Source organism: Lynx rufus, unplaced genomic scaffold, assembly GCF_022079265.1.
Source record: "Lynx rufus isolate CCGP_SWC_20201006 ecotype Redwood Valley unplaced genomic scaffold, mLynRuf1.p SCAF_4, whole genome shotgun sequence".
NCBI classification, from domain to species: domain Eukaryota; kingdom Metazoa; phylum Chordata; class Mammalia; order Carnivora; family Felidae; genus Lynx; species Lynx rufus.
Genome location: NW_025814856.1, coordinates 164,545,508 through 164,564,932, shown reverse-complemented (window position 1 = coordinate 164,564,932; position 19,425 = coordinate 164,545,508).

Genomic DNA, 19,425 nt, shown 5'->3' with positions numbered 1-19,425 from the left:
GGAACACCTGAGCAGGCAGCCTTTCTGGGACAGGGGACAATCCAAACAGTCCACAGGTAGATTTCAGGGCGCTTACTTCCAAGGCACTTGCGCCAAAAAGAGAATTTTGCTTTGCAAACAGTAGCACTCTCGGGAGAAAATTCCAACCCGCAGGGAAATACTTGGAAGTTTCTCTGTTACTTTCTTTTCATAAAGAAACCAAGAACAGGTTCCAAAATTGTTTTTTCACGTAAAATTCCCTGTGCAACCGGCAGGGTTGTAAGTCTACATAAAGAGCATGCTTGCAACAGTCACAGGAAACCCCTACAGTCCCCATGCCTTGTGGATATAGCCCCATCTTATTTCTAGAACTTACCACACTGCACATTTACCTTTAGATGCCAGCCTAAGCCAGGGTATAGTAAAATTAATCACGTGGCTCCCTGCGTGGCTCTCAAAGATACTGAGGATCCTCCCCGCAGGGAGGTGGGGAAAAAGCCAGACACCCAGTTCCCTCCAGACCCCTGCTGGACCTCCACCTCCAAGGAACTTGCTGGTCAGAATCTGAAGACTCGACAAAACACTACTCTGACTTCAGCTGTGCTCTGCCTTCTCTGGAAAGCCTGCGTCACAATCACCTGCTCTCACTGGGGACCAGAGCCTGAGGGGCGCCTGCTTCTGGGAGGCAGGGGACGCAGGATGAGGCTCCCACCTGCCTCCACTGGCCAAAGTCAGGAGCATCTCGCCCCCTCCCGCCGCTCCGGCCAACGGATCACCACCGTAACGAATCGAATTGGAGAACGCAGGTAAACAACTGCCAGGTGCCACTGGCGCTCATTTGCCACAGGCCATTTGCCTCACCCATTCCAGCCACCGGCCCTCCCAGCCCCAGGGAGAGAGGCTGCTGACCCTCCTCCTCTGCGTGAACTCTCCCTCCCAGCTGAGCGCAGGAGCCTGAGAGCAGGCCCTCCCTTCTCATCTCTTCCAAACTGTGCTGCTCGGCCTGGGAGAACCACACAATGGCCCAAAGCCACGCCCGGGGCTGCTCTCGGCCACGGCCACAGCTGCAAAGACCAAGGGGGAACCTCCAACTGCGGCCCGCGAGGCCTGGCCACTTCCGGGCGGGCCAAGATCTGGGGAGGGTGGGGTCCCCCCGCCTCGTGGCCCGTGCAGCCTGAGGTCCCCCTTGCTTTGGCAACCCTTTGGATGTGCCCCCTGGCCCGCAAGACGCCCCGAGCTGTGGGGTCACCTCCCTTCCAGCCGCAAGGCCTCCCCACTGCCTGGCGCAGAGGACGCGGAGAGGGTCACACTCAGGAAACCCTAACCTCTACCTACAGCCCCAGCCCCCCAATTCCCGTCCAGCCAACACCTCCATCCACCCCTCCCCGCGGCTGGGGACTCACCATCTTCAACCACGACGCGGAGACGCTGGCCACCTCTGAGTCTCCCGTGAGCTTTTTAATCCTCCTCCTCTCCACCCCGTCCCTCAAAAAGACAGCAATAAAGAGGCCGCGTTTCCGGCGGCCTCCGAACGCATTCGGATTCAGAGGCCCAAAAAGCTGACCCTCCCGACATCACAGCCGTTAAGCTGCATTTTTAAACCAAAAATCTCATCATCTCATTTCACTGCTCAGAAACGATCACAGGCCCCCCACCCCCCGCAAAGCCCTCCCCTCCCACTGAGCCTCCCACCGACTTGCTCCCCGTCCTTCTAGAAGCTCCACACCTTCCACACCTGCCCACCGGCCTGAGCTGGTCCCCACCCCCTTTCCTCACCTGCAGATACTCAACTGCTCTCTCAAGGGCCAAGTCAAATGGCCCTCCACCTGGAGGCTCCCAGGACTTCCCCCCCCACCCCCCCCACCCCCCCTCCACCCCCCCGCCAGCCGGCCGATGGATGCCTCCCTCCTCTGACAGCACAGGCTGTAATTCCGTAGGCCTGTTCTGCCCTGCCTCCTTCCTGGATAGTGGAGGGTGGCGCTTGAGGCCACCTGGCATCTCGGGTCAGAAGATCCGCTCCTCAGGGACGCCTGCGTGGCTCAGTCGGTTAAGCATCCAAACTTCGACTCGGGTCACGATCTCGGGTTGGGGAGTTCGAGCCCCACGTCAGGCTCTGTGCTGACAGCTCAGAGCCCAGAGCCCGCCTTGAGTTCTGTTTCTCTCCCTCTCTCTGTGTGCTGCTTATGCTCTCTTTCAAAAATCAATAAACATTTGGGGCACCTGGGTGGCTCCGTCGGTTAAGCGTCCGGCTTCAGCTCAGGTCGTGATCTCATGGTTCGTGGGTTTGAGCCCTGCATCAGGCTCTGTGCTGATGGCTCAGAGCCTGGAGCCTGCTTCACATTCTGTGTCTCCCTCTCTCTCTCTGCTCCTCCCCCACTCGCACTCTGTCTCTGTCTCTCTCAAAAATAAATAAAACCTTAACAAAATTTTTTTTAAATAAACAGTTTAAAAATTTTGTTAAAGAAGACATGCTTCTCGGTACTGCTGTGCGCACCAGGAAACTGTTATAAAATCCCTCACCTTTCTTGGCTTGGCTCTTCCCTTGTGCAGTTACTGAGACGGAGAAATACACACATACCGTTACGCGTAAGCGTGCTCCCCGAACGCTAAAAGTCTCGCAAATGTTAGTAGCAGGTGTTGTCCTCACGGGTGCAGCGGTCACCTGAGTCCCTCAAGGGAATGATATCCTACTCGTCTCCATACTCCCACACTGGCACACCTCTGGACCTGAGAGGTGCTTCGGGAATGTTCGTCCGACGTTTGATGAGCGGTCGGTAAAGGCCAGTACATCCCGGAGGATCTTGGGGCTGGTGACACACTCCAACCGTGTGACGCTGTTCCCCTGCATGGCCAGGCTACTTGATGAAGGTGGGGAGACACCACAGGATACGGGGCATCATCTACGAATCCAGAGGCGGCCTGCTTCTCTGCCTGTAGCTTTCACAGGTGGGCTCCTACCCGGGGAGGATGCTGGAGGCAGGCCGTTGAGGAGCGAGAGCCCTGCTCCCTTTCTAACACAAAGGACACTTCCTTCTCAGAGGAGGGAATGTGGATACCCACAGACCCCCAGGGAGCCCGCGGCCACCGGAGAGGGCCGGCAGTCAGAGCACAAGCGACAAGCTCTGTGGGGAGGAGAATGGAGAAAAAGACACCAACACCTGCCCGGAGAGAAAAATGAGGCCGGCTTCAGGCGCGGGGAGTGGAAAAGACCAGAGACGCGGGCACCAAGCCAGCCCCTCACACCTGCATAGATGGAACAGAGGATTTGATAAAACTCACTCCTGAGCCTCTTAAAATCCAGAGGCAGTCCTTCCAGGGTATTTTGAGAATTCCCAGCTACTATCTTTCTTTGCCCCTTGTCCTCTTTTTGACAGCTGAAACAATTTCCAGAAACGTCGCCCCCGCCAAAACAGTGCTTTGTGAAGGATGGCCCCTGGGCTAATTCCTAATCACAAGCGTCAGGTGGAAGGAGGGGACAGGCGGGTGGCCCCCAAGGCCCACACTTTTGCAGTCCCTGTTACTTTTCAGAACCGCATCAAAGAGAACAGTTGCTTAGTCCCCAGTGAAGCCTTAGGCTTCAATATCAATTTATTTAGCAACTATTACACTGTGCACACAGCACCACCACGGGCCGGGCACCGTTCGAGGGGACCGGGCCACACCACGAATCTCTGCCCTCAGGGACTTACATTCTACCTAGTGTGCTGAGAGAACATTTTAGAAGAACATCACCACGGCACCTTGAGGTTGTTCTCTCGCTTTTTTTTTTTTATTTGCTTATTTTGAGAGAGATACAGCGTGAGTGGGGGAGGGGCAGAGAGAGAGGGAGAGAGAGAGAATCCCAAGCAGGCTCCATGCTATCGGCACAGAGCCCGACTCGGGGCTCGAAGTCACGAACCGTGAGATCGTGACCTGAGCGGAAACCAAGAGTCGGATGCTTAATTGAGCCACCCGGGCGCCCCTCAAAGCCCATGCTCTTAATCCCAGTTCTAAACAGCTATCGCCAGCTGAATTGTGTCCCCCCCCACAAAGATCTGCTGAAGTCTCCCCCTGACCCCGGTCCCTGTGAATGTGATCTTATTTACAAACAGGGTCTTTGCAGACATGGTCAAGTTAGGTGAGGTCACACTGGAGGAGGGCAGGCCCTAAACCAGTGACTGTGTCCCTTGGAGAACAGGCCACACAGAGAGAAGGCCATGTGACAGCAGACGCAGACTGATTAATGTGACAAAGCTAGGTACTGGGAAGGTGCTAGAACATTAAACGTGGTTTTAAAAACTTTACCAACACATTTTTATAAAAGTACGCCATTTGCTTTCCTTTTAAAAGCAATTTTATCGTAACCCAGACATATTAGAACTGAAATACACGGAAGGAAAGGTAGAGCTGAGCGTAAAAAAAAGCGGACAGGAGGTTTTTCAAATGGCGACCGACAGAGGTCCATTTTCAGGGGCCTTGAAATGCATTGGTTGGAAACAGGGCAGGCTACTACGATTACCACATTGAAGGGAAAAGTTGTCTTCAAAAGTAACCATATTATAGATTTCAGACATCTTGACACAGCACTTAGTGATGAATAATTGAGATCTGTTCCTTATACCTTATGCACCCGATGGCTCTATGTATTATGCCATAAATTCGTTGACCCAACTGCTCTTTTTTTTTTGAAACAGGCTTTTTCAAGAACTGTAAACAGTGTTTAAAAGAGCACAGTGTGTACTTTTTTCTATTATTTGCAAATCGCCTGGAGGAAGAATGCTCCCCACTCTGTTGGTGAAACTAAAGCGACAGCGTGAGCCAGCGGGGAAATGATGGGACCAGCCTCGCCTGCAGCTCTGAGCCCTCCTGCCGACCCAATGCCACTTTCACGGGAGGGTCACGGAGTCACTGAACACTGACCTGGGGCGGGGGGGGCGGGGGGGGGCAGCCCTTCTCCTCCAGCCACCATCACTTCCGCTTAGCCTCTTGCTCGGGCCCCTGTGAGCCCCCAACCCGGCCGTCCCTCACCGTCTGCCCCTCGATGTCCTGCCTCCTTGTCCAGCCTGACTCGACTGTCCATTGCAGACACCGCCAACCCCTGCCCCTGTCCTCCTGCAAAAGCCCCAGCTCTGGCCGGACCTTTGCCCCCCTGCACTACCCCGCAAGGCCCCCTCTGCCCTCAGCTCCTTCCCTCCCCGCCCCCACCCCCACACACACAGCTCTGGCCAGAACCCCCGCCCCAGTGCCTGGCTCCCAGCTGACTCCCACCTTGCCCCCTACACTATCCCCACCCTGGCCCCACCTGCCCCCCCCCACACACACACACAGGGCCCTGGCCGACCCCAACCTGCTCCCTCAAGGCCTTAGCTGGCCCCCAACTGTCACTTCTCCACATGCTTAGTTTTCCATCATCTACCATTAATTCATCCCCAAACTCTCTGCAACAAACACTAATCTCCTCGCCCTGAGTTCAAAAGCATGAGTTAACCCACCCGTCTTCCTTTTCTTAGGGACCTCACTCCTGGGCCCCTGCCCTGTTCCTGCCTCCAGCGGGACTAATGACTTCTAGACCCGCTGCCCAGCCAGATGTTTGTCAACGTTATTCTTTCCAAGATGAACATTTTACTTTGTTAATAATATTTAACTCTGTTTTCTGTATCTTTTTTTTTTTTTAAGTTTTATTTATGTAAGTAATCTCTAACATCCCATGTGGGGCTCGAACTCACGACCTCAAGATAAAGAGTCACATATTCTTCGCACTGAGCCAGCCGGGCACCCCTGTTTTCTAGATCTTTAACTTCAGCTCTTTATTTTTCCTTCCTTCTATTATTATTCTAACTTCTTAAATAAGTCACTAAGCTCATTAATGTTTAGCCTTTTGTTTTTGTGCTAATGTAAGCATTTAAGGCTAACTTTTCCCCTTTTATGGCGCCCCATGTGCTTTGATTCCTAGCTTTTTTTTTTTTTTTTTTTTTTTTTTTTAATGTAGACCTCACACCCAGTGCGGAGCCCAACTTGGGGCTTGAACTCATGACCCTGAGACTAAGCCCTGAACTGAGGTCAAGAATCGGACGCTTAACTGACTGAGCCACCCAGGCGCCCAGACTTGTAGCATTTTTATTATCAGTTTAAATATTTTCTCATTGTCTTTATTTCTTTTTGACCCATGAACTCTACAAAAGTATATTTCCTATTTTCCAAATGTATGCGGCTCTCTTTCTATGTTTTGTTAATTGACTTCTCACTTAATTGCATTGTGGTTGGAGAATGTGGTCGATATGAGAAATTCCTGGAAATGTGACGAGGCTTGCTTTATGACGTTCTCCATGGTCAATTTTCATAAATGGATTATCCGTGTCTGAGAATATGTATTTCTTTTCATCTGTTGAGAGCAACGTGCTATATAGGTGGTCTTGAAACAACTTTGTTCATTCTGCCATTCAAATCTTTTCTGTCTTTAGTGATTTTTAAAAACTACCTCCCAATTACTAAAAGGTATTAAAATATCTTACATGATTTCAATTTCTCCTTGTAATCCTGTCAAGTTTTGCTTAACATATTTTGCATAAGCAGAATGTTACTGGTCACATAAAGGTTTCGAATTATAGTATGTTCCTGGTGAATCAAACCTTTCATAATTATTTAGAGTCCCTCTAACCATAGTAATGGTTTTGCTTTAAAACCTATTTTGTTTTACATCAGCGCAGCTTCTCAAGTCTTCTTTTGGTCCGTATTTGCTATAGCCTATTCTATTAGCCATTCCAAATAACCTTCATTTTCAATTTTTCTGTATGATTATGTTTTAGATGTGTCTCTTGTAATCATCATGTGGTTAGATTTTTTTTAAAAGTCCATTCTGTCCACTTTTGTCTTTAGATTAAAACATTTTGGTCCATTTGCTATAATCATTGATCTACTTGTATTTTGTGTTTATTTTGTGTTTTCTACTTGCATGGCCTTGTTTTATGTTTCTCTTTTCCTCCTTTTGATTATTTTTTCTCTTCTTCTACTCCATTTCTTATTCCATTTGCCCTTTCTACTCTTTGGAGTTTTTGCATATTTCAGCACTGTCTCAGAGAGAAATGTTTTAAAAAAATTTAACTATTGGGGCGCCCAGGGGGCTCAATCGGTTGGGCGACCGACTTCAGCTCAGGTCACCATCTCGTGGTTCATGGGTTCGAGCCCCATGTTGGGCTCTGTGCTGACAGCTCGGAGCCTGCTTTGGAGTCTCTCTCTGCCCCTCCCCCACACCCACTCTCTAACAAATAAAAAAATAAAATAAATAAAACATTGAAAAAAATTATCATGCCATTACCCCACTGAACAAAATTAACAAAAATCCCTTAATATCATGTGATACCCTCCATTTTCAAACACCCCCGATGTAACACACATTTAATGGGTTTAAATCAGGATCCAAACATGATCCACACGTTTGATGTGGTTGATTTATCTCTCAGGGCTCTTTTTTTTTTTTTTTAATTTATTTTTGAGAGAGACCGAGTGTCGGTGGGGGCGGGGGCAGAGAGAAGGATACACAGAATCTGAAGCAGGCTCCAGGCTCTGAGCCGTCAGCACAGAGCCCGACGCAGGGCTCGAACTGAGGAACCGTGAGATCATGGCCTGAGCCAAAGTCAGATACTTAACCAACTGAGCCACCCAGGCCCCCCTCTCAGGGCTCTTTAAATCTATAAGAGTTCTCTCCCTCCTCCCTCTTTTTCCATGTCACTTATTTTTGAGGACACTTAGCTTATAGATATTCCCACATTCCAGACAGCTGACATTTCCACAGGGTATCATTTAGCATATTCCTCTATCCCATTAGACCAAGGGATTGATCAGACTCGTGGTTAATTTTATGGCATAAACATTTCATAGGTGAAATGGGGCTTGTACTTTGATTTGTTTACAAATAATTAGGTAAGAACTATATAGCTGATAGATGCAAAGACGGTGGACAGAGTAGGAGGACCCTAAGCTCACCTCCTCCCATGGATACAACTGGAAACACTCACATCTTGTAAATAGCCCAGAAAATGACACGAGGATTGGCAGAACAAACTCCACAACTAAATGTAGAGAAGAGGCCACATCGAAGAGGGGAGGAAGGGTGGAGATGCAGTGGCGAGCTGACCAGACCTGCAGGACTGTCCACAGGAGGGGGGACCCATAGGCACAGAGATGGGAAGGAGACAGACTGTCACACCGTGAATTCTGCACGGGGAAAACGAAATCCCCACAACGTTTGGCTTTGAAAACCAGAGGGGTGAAATTTCGTGAGTTCTTACAACCAGGGGGACTTACAACCTAGAATTGTAAAAGTCAGCAGGCTCAGCTCTGAGCGGGGAGCGCAAGAGGAAACTGAGTCACCACCCTTAAAGAGACGGCACGACAAACAACCTGTGGAGATACAGCACAGAGGCAGCAGTTTGAAAAGTGCCCGGGGCATTCAGGAGGGAGGGCTGCTTACTCATCTAGGGGATCACTGGGGGACTCCACCAGGAGCAAAGGAGCAGGCAGACACCATTTCCCTCCCCCACTCCCCAGCACAAACACGTGGCCCCCTGCCCGTGCAAGCACAGTGCCAACACCTGGTACTTACCTTGCTAAGAGCACCACCTGGCACCCCTGTATCCACCCCCCCACGCTTCAGCAGATCCACCCGCTCCGGCCAGGACTACCTCGGTCTGGTGCTATGGGTCCCCTCCCCCAGAAGACCGGCGGCCGGCAAACCTTGCTAACACAGCACCTCCTGCCCCCACTCACGTTGTGGAGCTGCCACACCCCCCAACCTGGCTGGCCTCCATTCCGCCAGCGACAGGTCCCTTCTCACAGGGGACCTGCACACAAACCTTGCAGACACTGTGCATCTCGTTCCTGTGGACGCTGCAAATCCACCCCCCCCCCGCCCCCGCCCCAGTACGCTCTTGCCCGGAGCCCACGAAAAGTGGTAGCACAAGCCTCGCAATGTGCAAGCAGCTCCAAGAGAGGCCAGCACTACTCCAAAGTGAGTCCTGCCCCAAGGAGAGGAAAAGATAACCACACACATCAGTCACACTACAGCCCCAGCAGTGAGCTTGGGGTACACGGCTGGTCTGACTACAGGCCCCGCCCACCAAAGAAAGCTTCTGGGGGGGGGGCAACACAGAGAAAGCACTCCACACGTCGATGCTATTGCATCTTGCAGATGCCTGATGTGACTCAACTCAAGCCTACAGTGGCCTCAGAGTGGCCCACTAACACCACGGGACCAAACCCTCCCCACAACAGGCAAAGTGAGCCACAGAACACAACTGGACTAAGGGAAAGAGCAGCTAAACCACAATAGCAGAGTGCGCGCAACACACACAGGAGACACCCCTGAAGCACCAGGTTGCGGTGAACTACAGGACTTCTTCAGAAGGCCACAACTTTCAGGAGCAAGAAATGTAGCCGACTTTTGTAATACATAGAAACAGACACAGGGAGTTAGATAAAATGAGGAGACAGAGGAAAATGTCCCAAATGAAAGAACAGGACAAAATCACAGCAAGAGACCAAAGCGAAATGGAGGTAAGTAGTATGCCTGATAGAGAATTTAACATAATGATCATAAAGATACTCCTGGACTTGAGAAAAGAGTGAAGGACATCAGTGAGACCCTTAACAAAGAGGTAAAAAAGAACCAATCAGGTGAAGAACACAATAAATGAAATTAAAAATATACTAGATAGAATAAATAGTAGACTAGAGGAAGCAGAAGAATGAATCAGCAACCTGGAGGACAGAGTTATGGAAAATAATCAAGCTAAGCAGGTGAGACAAAAAATTATGCAAAATGAGAAAGGCTCAGGAAACTCGTGACATCATCAGGCATAATAACATTCGCATTACAAGGATCCTCAAAGGAAAAGAGAGAGAAAAGGCGGCAGAAAATTTACTCAAAGAACTAATAGCTGAAAACTTCTCCAATCTAGAGAAGGAAACAGAAATCCAGATCCAGGAAGCGCAGAGATCCTGCAACAAAATCAACCCAAGTTGGTCCACACCAGGACACCTAGTAGTTAAAATGGAAAAAAGTAGTGATAAAGGGGTAACTTTTAAAGCAGCAAGAGAGGGGCGCCTGGGTGACTCAGTCAGTTAAGCGGCCGACTTCAGCTCAGGTCATGATCTCGCGGTCCGTGAGGTCGAGCCCCGCGTCGGGCTCTGTGCTGACAGCTCAGAGCCTGGAACCTGTTTCAGATTCTGTGTTTCCCTCTCTCTCTGACCCTCCCCCGTTCAAGCTCTGTCTCTCTCTGTCTCAAAAATAAATAAACATTAAAAAAATTAAAAAAAAAAATAAGGCAGCAAGAGAAAAGACAACAGTTACATACAAGGGGCAACCTCATAAGGCTATCAGCTGATTTTTCGGCAGAAACTTTGCAAGCCAATAGGAAGTGGCATGATATAATCAAAGTGCTGAAAGGAAAAAAATCTGTAGTCAATACTACTCTATCCAGCAAGTCTATCATTTAGAATAGAAGGAGAGAGTTTCCCCAACAAACAAAAGTTAAAGATATTCATAACTACAGAACCAGCCCTACAAGAAATGTTAAAGGGGCTCTTTGAGTGGAAAGACCATAAGTAAGACTGAAGAAAGCAGGAGGCACAAAAGCAGTGAAAACAAGTATATCTGTAAAAATCAGTCAAGGGACTCACAAAACAAAAGGATGTAAACTATGACACCATATACCTAAAACATGATGGGGAGAGGAGTAAAGAATGGGTTCAAGCTTAAGCAACCATTAACTTAATACGGATTGCTATATGCAGAAGATGTTATATACAAACCTAATGGTAACCACAAATCAAAAAGCAGCAACAGATATGCAAAAAATAAAGAGAAAGGAATCCAAGTATATCACTAAAGAAAGCCAACTAATCACGAGGAAAAAAACAAGGAAAGAAAGGAACAGAGGGGCACCTAGGTGGCTCAGTCGGTTGAGTATCCAACTTCAGCTCAGGTCATGATCTCACAGTACACGAGTCTGAGCCCCACATTGGGCTCTGTGCTGACAGCTCAGAACCTGGAGTCCGCTTCGTATTCTGTGTGTGTGTCTCTCTCTCTGCCCTTCCCCTGCTCACGCTCTCTCTCTGTCTCTCAAAAATAAATAAACATTTTTTAAAAAGGAAGCGAGAACTTTAAAAACAATGATAAAATAAGTAACAAAATGGCAATAAATACATATCTATCAATAATTCCTTTAAATGTATGTGGACAAAATGTTCCAATCAAAAACACAGGGTGACGGAATAGATAAAAAACCAAGACCTATCTATATGCTGCCTACAAAAGACTCATTTCAGACCTAAAAACACATAAAGATTGACAATGAGGCAATGGAGAAGCATTTCTCATGCAAAGAGATGTGAAAAGAAAGCCAGGGTAGCAATACTTGTATAGGACGAAATAGACTTTAAAACAAAGACTGTAACAAGAGACAAAGGACACTATATAATCATAAAGAAAGCAATCAACAAGATATAACAATTGTAAATATTTATGCACCCAATCTGACAGCACCAAATACATAAAGCAGTTAATAACAAACATAAGAAAGTAATCATTAGTAATACAATAATAGTAGGGAACTTTAACATCCCTCTTACGTCATGGAAAGATCATCCAAATGGAAAACCAACAAGGAAACAGTGGCTTTGAATGACATATTGGACCAGATGGATTTCACAGATATATTCAGAACATTCCATCCTGAAACAGCAGAATACACATTCTTTTCAATGGCACATGGAACATTCTCCAGAACAGACCGCATATTAGGCCACAAAACAAATCTCAACAAATTCAAAAAGACTGAAGTCATGCCATGCATCTTTTCTGACCACAATGCTGTGAAACTAGAAATCAACCACAAGAAAAAATCTGGAAAGAGCACAAATAGATGGAGGTTAATTAACATGTTACTAAACAATGAATGAGTTAACCACGAAATCGAAGAGGAAATAAAAAAACACATGGGGACAAATGAACATAAAACACAAGAGTCCAAAATCTTTGAGATGCAGCACAAGCTGTTCTAAGAGGAAGCTTATATCAACAGGCCTACTTCAAGAAGACAAATATCACATAAACGGCCCAACCTTACACCTAAAGGGCTTAGAAAAAGAAGATCAAACAAAACCCAAAACCAATAGAAGGAAGGAAATAATAGGGGCGCCTGGGTGGCTCAGTTGGTTAAGCATCCAACTTCAGCTCAGGTCATGATCTCACAGTTGGTGAGTTCAAACCCCGCGTTGGGCTCTGTGCTGATGGCTCAGAGCCTGGAGCCTGCTTCGATTCTGTGTCTTCTTCTCTCTCTCCCCCTTCCCTGCTCATGCTCTGTCTCTGTCTCTCAAAGTTGAATAAATGTTAAAAAAAAATTAAATATAAGGAAGGAAATAATAGACATTAGATCAGAAATAAATGAAATAGAAACTAAAAAAAAAATAGAAGAGATCAATGAAATCAGGAGCTGGTTCTTTGAAAAAAACCAACAACATTAATAAACCTTTAGCCAGACTCATAAGGAAAAAAAAAAAAGAAGAAAGGACTCAAACAAAATCAGAAATAAAAGAGGAACAGGGTGCCTAGGTGGTTCAGTCAGTTGAGCATCAGACTTCGGCTCAGGTCATGATCTCACAGCTTGTGAGTTCAAGCCCTGAGTTGGGCTCTGTGCTGACAGCTCAGAGCCTGGAGCCTGCTTCAGATTCTGTGTCTCCCTCTCTCTCTCTGCCCCTCCCTTCCCCAGCTTGTCCTCTGTCTCTCTCTCAAAAATAAATTTTAAAAATTTTAGAAAAAGAAAGAAAAGAGGAGAAATACCAACCAGCACCTCAGAAACACAAAAGATTTTAAGAGAATATTACAAAAGATTATATGCCAACAAACTGGACAACCTAGAAGAAATGGGTGAATTCCTAGAAACATATGACCTTCCAAAATCGAATCAGGAAGAAATAGAAAATTGGAACAGACCAATCACCAACAATAAAATTGAATCAGTAATCAAAAAACCCCCAACAAACAAAAATCCAGGACCAGATGGCTTCACAGGTGAATTCTACCATACATTTAAAGAAGGGTTAATACCTATTCTTCTCAAACTTTTCCAAAAAGTAGATGATGAAGAAAAACTTCCAAATTCATTCTATGAAGCCACCATTACCCTAATACCAAAACCAGATTAAGACACTAGAACAAAAGAGAACTACACGTCAATACCTCTGATGAATTAGATGCAAAAATCTTCAACAAAATATTACCAAATCAAATCCAACAATACATTAAGAAAATCTTTCACTACAATCATTTATTCCCAGTATACAAGGGTGGTTGGATACTTATGAATCAATCATCATAATACATCACACCAACGAAGAAAGAGAAGGGATAAAAACCATATGATCATTTAGACAGAAATGCACTTGACGGGAAAAGCAGGAAAAGCACTTGACAAAGTACAACATCCCTTCATGATTAAAAACCCTCAACAAAGTAGGTTTAGAGGGAACATACCTCAACATAATGAAGGCCACATATGAAAAACCCACAGCTAACATCATACTCAATGGGAAAAAAAAACGAGAGCTTTCCTCCTAAGGTCAGGAACAAGACAAGGATGTTCACTGTCACCAGTTTTATTCAACATAGTACTGGAAGTCCTAGCCACAGCTATCAGACAAGAAAAAGGAATAAAAGGCATCCAAACAGGCACGTCTGGGTGGCTCAGTCAGTTAAGTGCCCGACTCTTGATTTCGACTCAGGTCATGATCTCATAGTTCATGAGATCAAGCTCCGCATCAGGCTCTGCACTGTTAGGGATTCTCTCGGCACTGCTTGGGATTCTCTCTCTCCCTCTCTCCCTGTCCCTCCCCCACTCACGTGCGCACAAACACGCATGCACACTCTCTCAAAATAAATACATTTTAAAAAAAGAAAGAAAGAAAAGGCATCCAAATTGGTAAGGAAGGAGTAAAATTTTCACTATCTGCTGATGACATAATACAACATATAGAAAATCCTCTAAACACTCCACCAAAAAGCTACTAGAGCTGATAAATGAATTCAGTAAGGCCACAGGATACAAGATCAATGTACAGAAATCTGTTGCATTTCTATATGTTAACAATGAAGCAGCAGAAAGAGAAATTAAGAAAACAATTCCAGGGCGCCTGGTGGCTCGGTCAGTTAAGTGTCCAAATCTTCATTTTGACTCAGGTCCTGATCTCCCCATTCCTGAGATTGAGCCCTACATCGGGCTCCGTGCTGACAGTGCAGAGCCTGCTTGGGATTCTCTCTCTCTCCCTCTCTCTCTGCCCCTCCCCCTTTCTCTCTCTCAAATCTCAAAATAAATAAGTAAATTTACAAATAAATAAATAAATCCATTTACAACTGCATCAAAAAGAATACCTAGGAGTGAACTTAACCACGGAGGTGAAAGACGTGTACTCTGAAAACTATAAAACAATGATGAAAGACACTGAAGACAGCACAAATGGAAAGATATCCCACACTTGTGAATTGGAAGAACAAATATTATTAAAATGTCCATACTACCCAGGGCACCTAGGTGGCTCAGTTGGTTAAGCAACCAATTTTGGCTCAGGTCATGATCTCACAGTTCGTGGGTTTGAGCCCTGTGTCGGGTTCTGTGCTGACACCTTGGAGCCTGGAGCCTGCTTTGGATTCTGTGTCCTCCCTCTCTCTGCCCCTCTCCTGCTTATGTTCTCTCTCTCTCTCTCTCTCAAAAATAAATAAAACATTAAAAAAAAAAACTGAAATGTCCATACTATCCAAAGCAGTCTACAGATTTCATGCAATCCCTATCAAAATATCAACAGCATTTTTCACAGAACGATGACAAACGATCCTAAAATTTGTATGGAACCACAAAAGGCTCCAAACAGCGAAAGCAATCTTGAGAAAGAAAAACCAAGCTGGAGGTATTACAGGTTACACTACAAAGCTGTAGTCATCAAAACAGTATGGTACTGGCACAAAAACAGACACATAGATCAACAGAATAGAAAAGAAAACACAGAAATAAACCCACAATTATATAGTCAATGAATCTTCACCAAAGGGGGAAAGAATATGCAATGGGGGAAAAAAAGCATCTTTCCAACAAACAGTGTTTAGAAAACTAGCCACAGCTACAGGCAAAGAGAATGAAACTGGACCACTTTCCTACACCACACTAAATGTAAACTCAAAATGGATTACAGACCCAAACGTAAGACCTGAAACCATAAAAATCCTAAAAGAAAGCACAAGCAGTAATTTCTCTGACACTGGCCATAACAATGTGTTTCTAGATAGGTCTCCCGAGGCAACGGAAACAAAAGCAAAAATAAACAGTGAAGATTTCATCAAAATAAAAAGCTTCTGCCCAGCAAAGGCGACAATCAACAAAACTAAAAGGCAACTGACAGAATGGGAGACGATATTTGCGAATGATATATCTGAGAAAGGGTTGGTACCCGAAATATATAAAGAACTTCTAAAACTCAACACCCCAAAAATGAATAATCCAATTTAAAAATGTACATCAGACACGAACGGCCCTGTCTCCAGAGATGACACCCAGTTGGCCAACAGACGCACGAAGAGATGCTTAGCATCACTCATCATCAGGGAAATGCAAAATCAAACCCACACTGAGATATCACCGGACACCTGTCAGAATGGCTAAAATCAAAAACACAAGAAACAACAGGTGTTGGGGAGAAAAAGGAACCCTTCTGCATGGTTAGTGGGAAGGCAAACTGGTGCGGCCACTGTGGAAAACAGTTAGGGAGGTTCCTCAAAAAGTTAAAAGGGGAACCACCATATGAACCAGTAATCACACTGCTGGGTATTTACCCAAAGAATATGAAAAGACTAACTCAAAAGGATACATGCACCTCTATGCTTATTGCAGCATTATTTATGATGGCCAAATTAGGAAAGCAGTCCAAGTGTCCATCAATAGATAAATGGAAAAAGAAGAAGTCGTGTATATATACAATAGAATATTATTCAGCTATAAAAAGAATGAGGGGCGTCTGGGTGGCTCGGTCGGTTGAGCGCCCAACTTCGGCTCAGGTCATGATCTCGCGGTTCGTGAGTTTGAGACCCACATTGGGCTCTGTGCTGACAGCTCAGAGCCTGAAGCCTGCTTCGGATTCTGTGTCTCCCTCTCTCTGACCCTCCCCCGTTCATGCTCTGTCTGTCTCTGTCTCAAAAATAAATAAACATTAAAAAAAATTTTACAACAAAAAGTTTCATCCTTGGCCTTTATCCAATGTGTGTTGAAAAATTTTGGTGGTTTAAGAAACTTTTTCGGCTATCTTTAATAGAATCAGCTTAACTATCATATTTCTTTGGTCATTTAAAGTTCTTTCTAGTTAATGAAATAGCTGAGAGATGAATACTGAGAGAAACGAAAAGAATTATGTTCAGATAAGTTTTTTTTTCACAGCTGGTTTTTATGCACATTATTTCTTAGCAATGCTCTCATTGCTTTGCTCCCATAAAACTCTCCCTCAGAATGGATATATATTAACAACAGTCCAGGGACGGCAAAGGGAAATAAATGAAAATCATCGTTCTTATCACCCCTCCCTATATTATTTCTGAATATCTCAACTCAGGCCAAAATACCTCACTTCTAACACTAGGCTTCAGCCTGAACATGAACGTGTATAAGAAAAAAAGAACAGACAGGGGCGCCTGGGTGACTCTGCTGGTTAAGCGTTTGAGTCTTGGTTTCAGCTCAGGTCATGATCTCGTGGTTTCATGAGTTCAAGCCCCGCATGGAGCCTGTTTGGGATATTCATTCTCTCTCTCTCTCTCTCTCTCTCTCTCTCTCTCTCTCTCTCTCCCCCCTACCCCATTCCCACTGTCTGTCTCTCTCAAAATAAATAAACTAAGAAGGAAAAAAAAAAAAAGAATCTACCAAGTTCTAAGGGTTCGTGATGTTTCCATGAATTACTAAAGGAGTTTTTCCCTTCACCCAGTGATCCAGGGTTTTGTCTACCTGGGACAGCACGTCCTGGTGAAGAGTCCGCCTTATTTTTGTAAAGTAGGAAAGGAGCTGTGATGAACTCAGGTATATTCCCAGGCAGCCCCATCTAGGAAATCGTATACATTAAAGTTGAAAATCTGGAATTTGATTCTCTTTAAGCTATCCATTCTTGTGTGTCTCTTGGAAAGCTTCTGCACCCTCCAAGGGTTACCTGTGCTCTTGTTTGAACATTTCGAATTTTTAAGTGTATACTGATCCCTCGGGCAGGTGGGGGGGGGGGGACTCGAATCAACCAGTCCCCCCTCTCAGTACCTTTCCTAGGTTTCTACCAGCTGGCACAACACATTTAGAAGCCCAAATGACAGTGCCATTAGAGAATCATCTTCAGAAATCTGGATAAGTTGGCCATTTCTCAGAGAGAATCTGAGTCAAATGGGAAAAGAGCTGTCAACCTCATTTAGCATCACAGTCTAACAATGTGGGAGGTCAGCTTCACCAGCTTGTGAGCTCACTCGGCTTCCGGAAGTATCGTATTGGGTTCAAGTTACACCTAGCTAGCAGTTGCTAGAAATAACCTTTGCAAGGGGAGGTGCTGTGTTCTGTACGTGGGAATGTCAGCTTTCCGACTCGGGAGACAGAGGCGGCTGGGTCTCACACAGATTTATAAGTTCTCGGCCGGCGGGAGAGTGGACGGGATGGGGTGGCGCAGAGGTCCCAGAGGAGGGTCTGGAGCAGAAAAGCACCGCGTCCTTGCCTCCTAGGTGGCATTTCCTCTCTAGGCTAAGCCTGGAGAGGAGGAAACACTGCCAGCCTGAGGCCTCTGTGAAGCAGAGCGGCCTCAGAACCACATGGTTTCCCAAATCTGGGAAGGTTGGACTACAGGAGGGGAGCGGAGAGGACGAACACAGCCATCTCACCCAGAATAGAACTAGCCTAGATCGTAATTGAGGTTATTAAATGTCAGCGGCAAAGGCATGCAATCATATTGCTCTGACTTTAAAAACTCGTTCCGTGAAATTTCAACGTGCATCTCATTGAATAACTCCTAGCTACGCCAAAATAATTATCGGCGTGTGCCTTTCTGGAAGCCACCGAAGTGCCCAAAGATGGAAGCACAAGAGCACGATTGTTAGAAGTGTGGGTGCTGGGGTCAGACTCCTGGCGCTCCAGCCTCTCTACTTGACGGATGTGCGATCTATCAGGCCGACAGCCCTAAGCCTCAGTTCTCTGCTCGTTACGGAAAGACACCGAATCGTACCTATCCTCACGGAGGGGGTGGGAGGATTGGTTGAGACCATATAACACTGTTGGAACCGAGCAAGAGCCCCATAAATTGCTATTATCATAGATGACGATACGGTCAGTCGTACTGGAATACTACGTAGACAGAGCTATGATGTAGATGGCTGCAAACGAATCGGACAGTATTTTTTAGGCTATAAGCATATAGACGTGCGATTAGAAAAAAGTCTAGGAACACGTTACGCCAAAGTACTAATAGTGATTACCTCTGGATGATGGATTTTCAAGAGTTTTAGTGTTATTTCTTTTACCACATGAGTATACGATAAGAAACCTGCAACCCAGAAGAGGGTCCCAGCCAACCATGCTGGTATCCTGATCTCCGACTTCCAGGCTCCAGAACCGGGAGATATAAATCTCTGTTTTGTCACGCCACCCTGTCTACGGCACTTTGTTATGACAAACAGGCGAAGACACGGTGCCCTTAAGAAGAAGCGTGAATCTAAAGGTAAAGAAGCGTGAATCTAAGGTGAGCCTTTGGTGGTATGGATCTACCTAATAATGGTGAGCAATTTTTTTTTTCTTTTGAGAATGGTTGACACACAAGATTACATTAGTTTCTAGTGTACGACTCAGTGATTTGACAAGTGTATACATTATGCTGCGTTCACCGTGAGAGTAGTTACCATCTGTCCTGTTAGGTCGCTATGACAATATCATTAACCGTACTCCCTGTGCTGTGCCTTTTATTCTGGAGACTTATTCATTCCATAACTGGAGGCTGTGTCTCCCTCTCCCCTTATGAGTGGAATCTTATGATAATTGTCTCTCTCAGCCTGACTCATTTCACTTAGGTCCAGGCACGTCACCTCAAATGGCACAATCTCGTCCTTTGCTATTGTAAATAATGCGGCATTAAACATAGGGGTACGTATATTTTTTTGAATTAGTGTTCTCATTTTCCTTGGGCACATACTCCGTAGTGGAACAATTGAATCACACAGTATGTCTATATTTCAGTTTTTGAGAAAACTCCATATTGTTTCCCATGGCGGCCGTATCAACTTCCATTCCAAAGGTGAGGAAGTTTGGCTACCTCTGCCCCTTACTCTATTTGCAGCAAAAGTACTTAAATGGGGAAAGGGACTCATGGGTGAAAACAACTGCCAAACTGAAATTATGAAATGTTGACTATTATCATCAA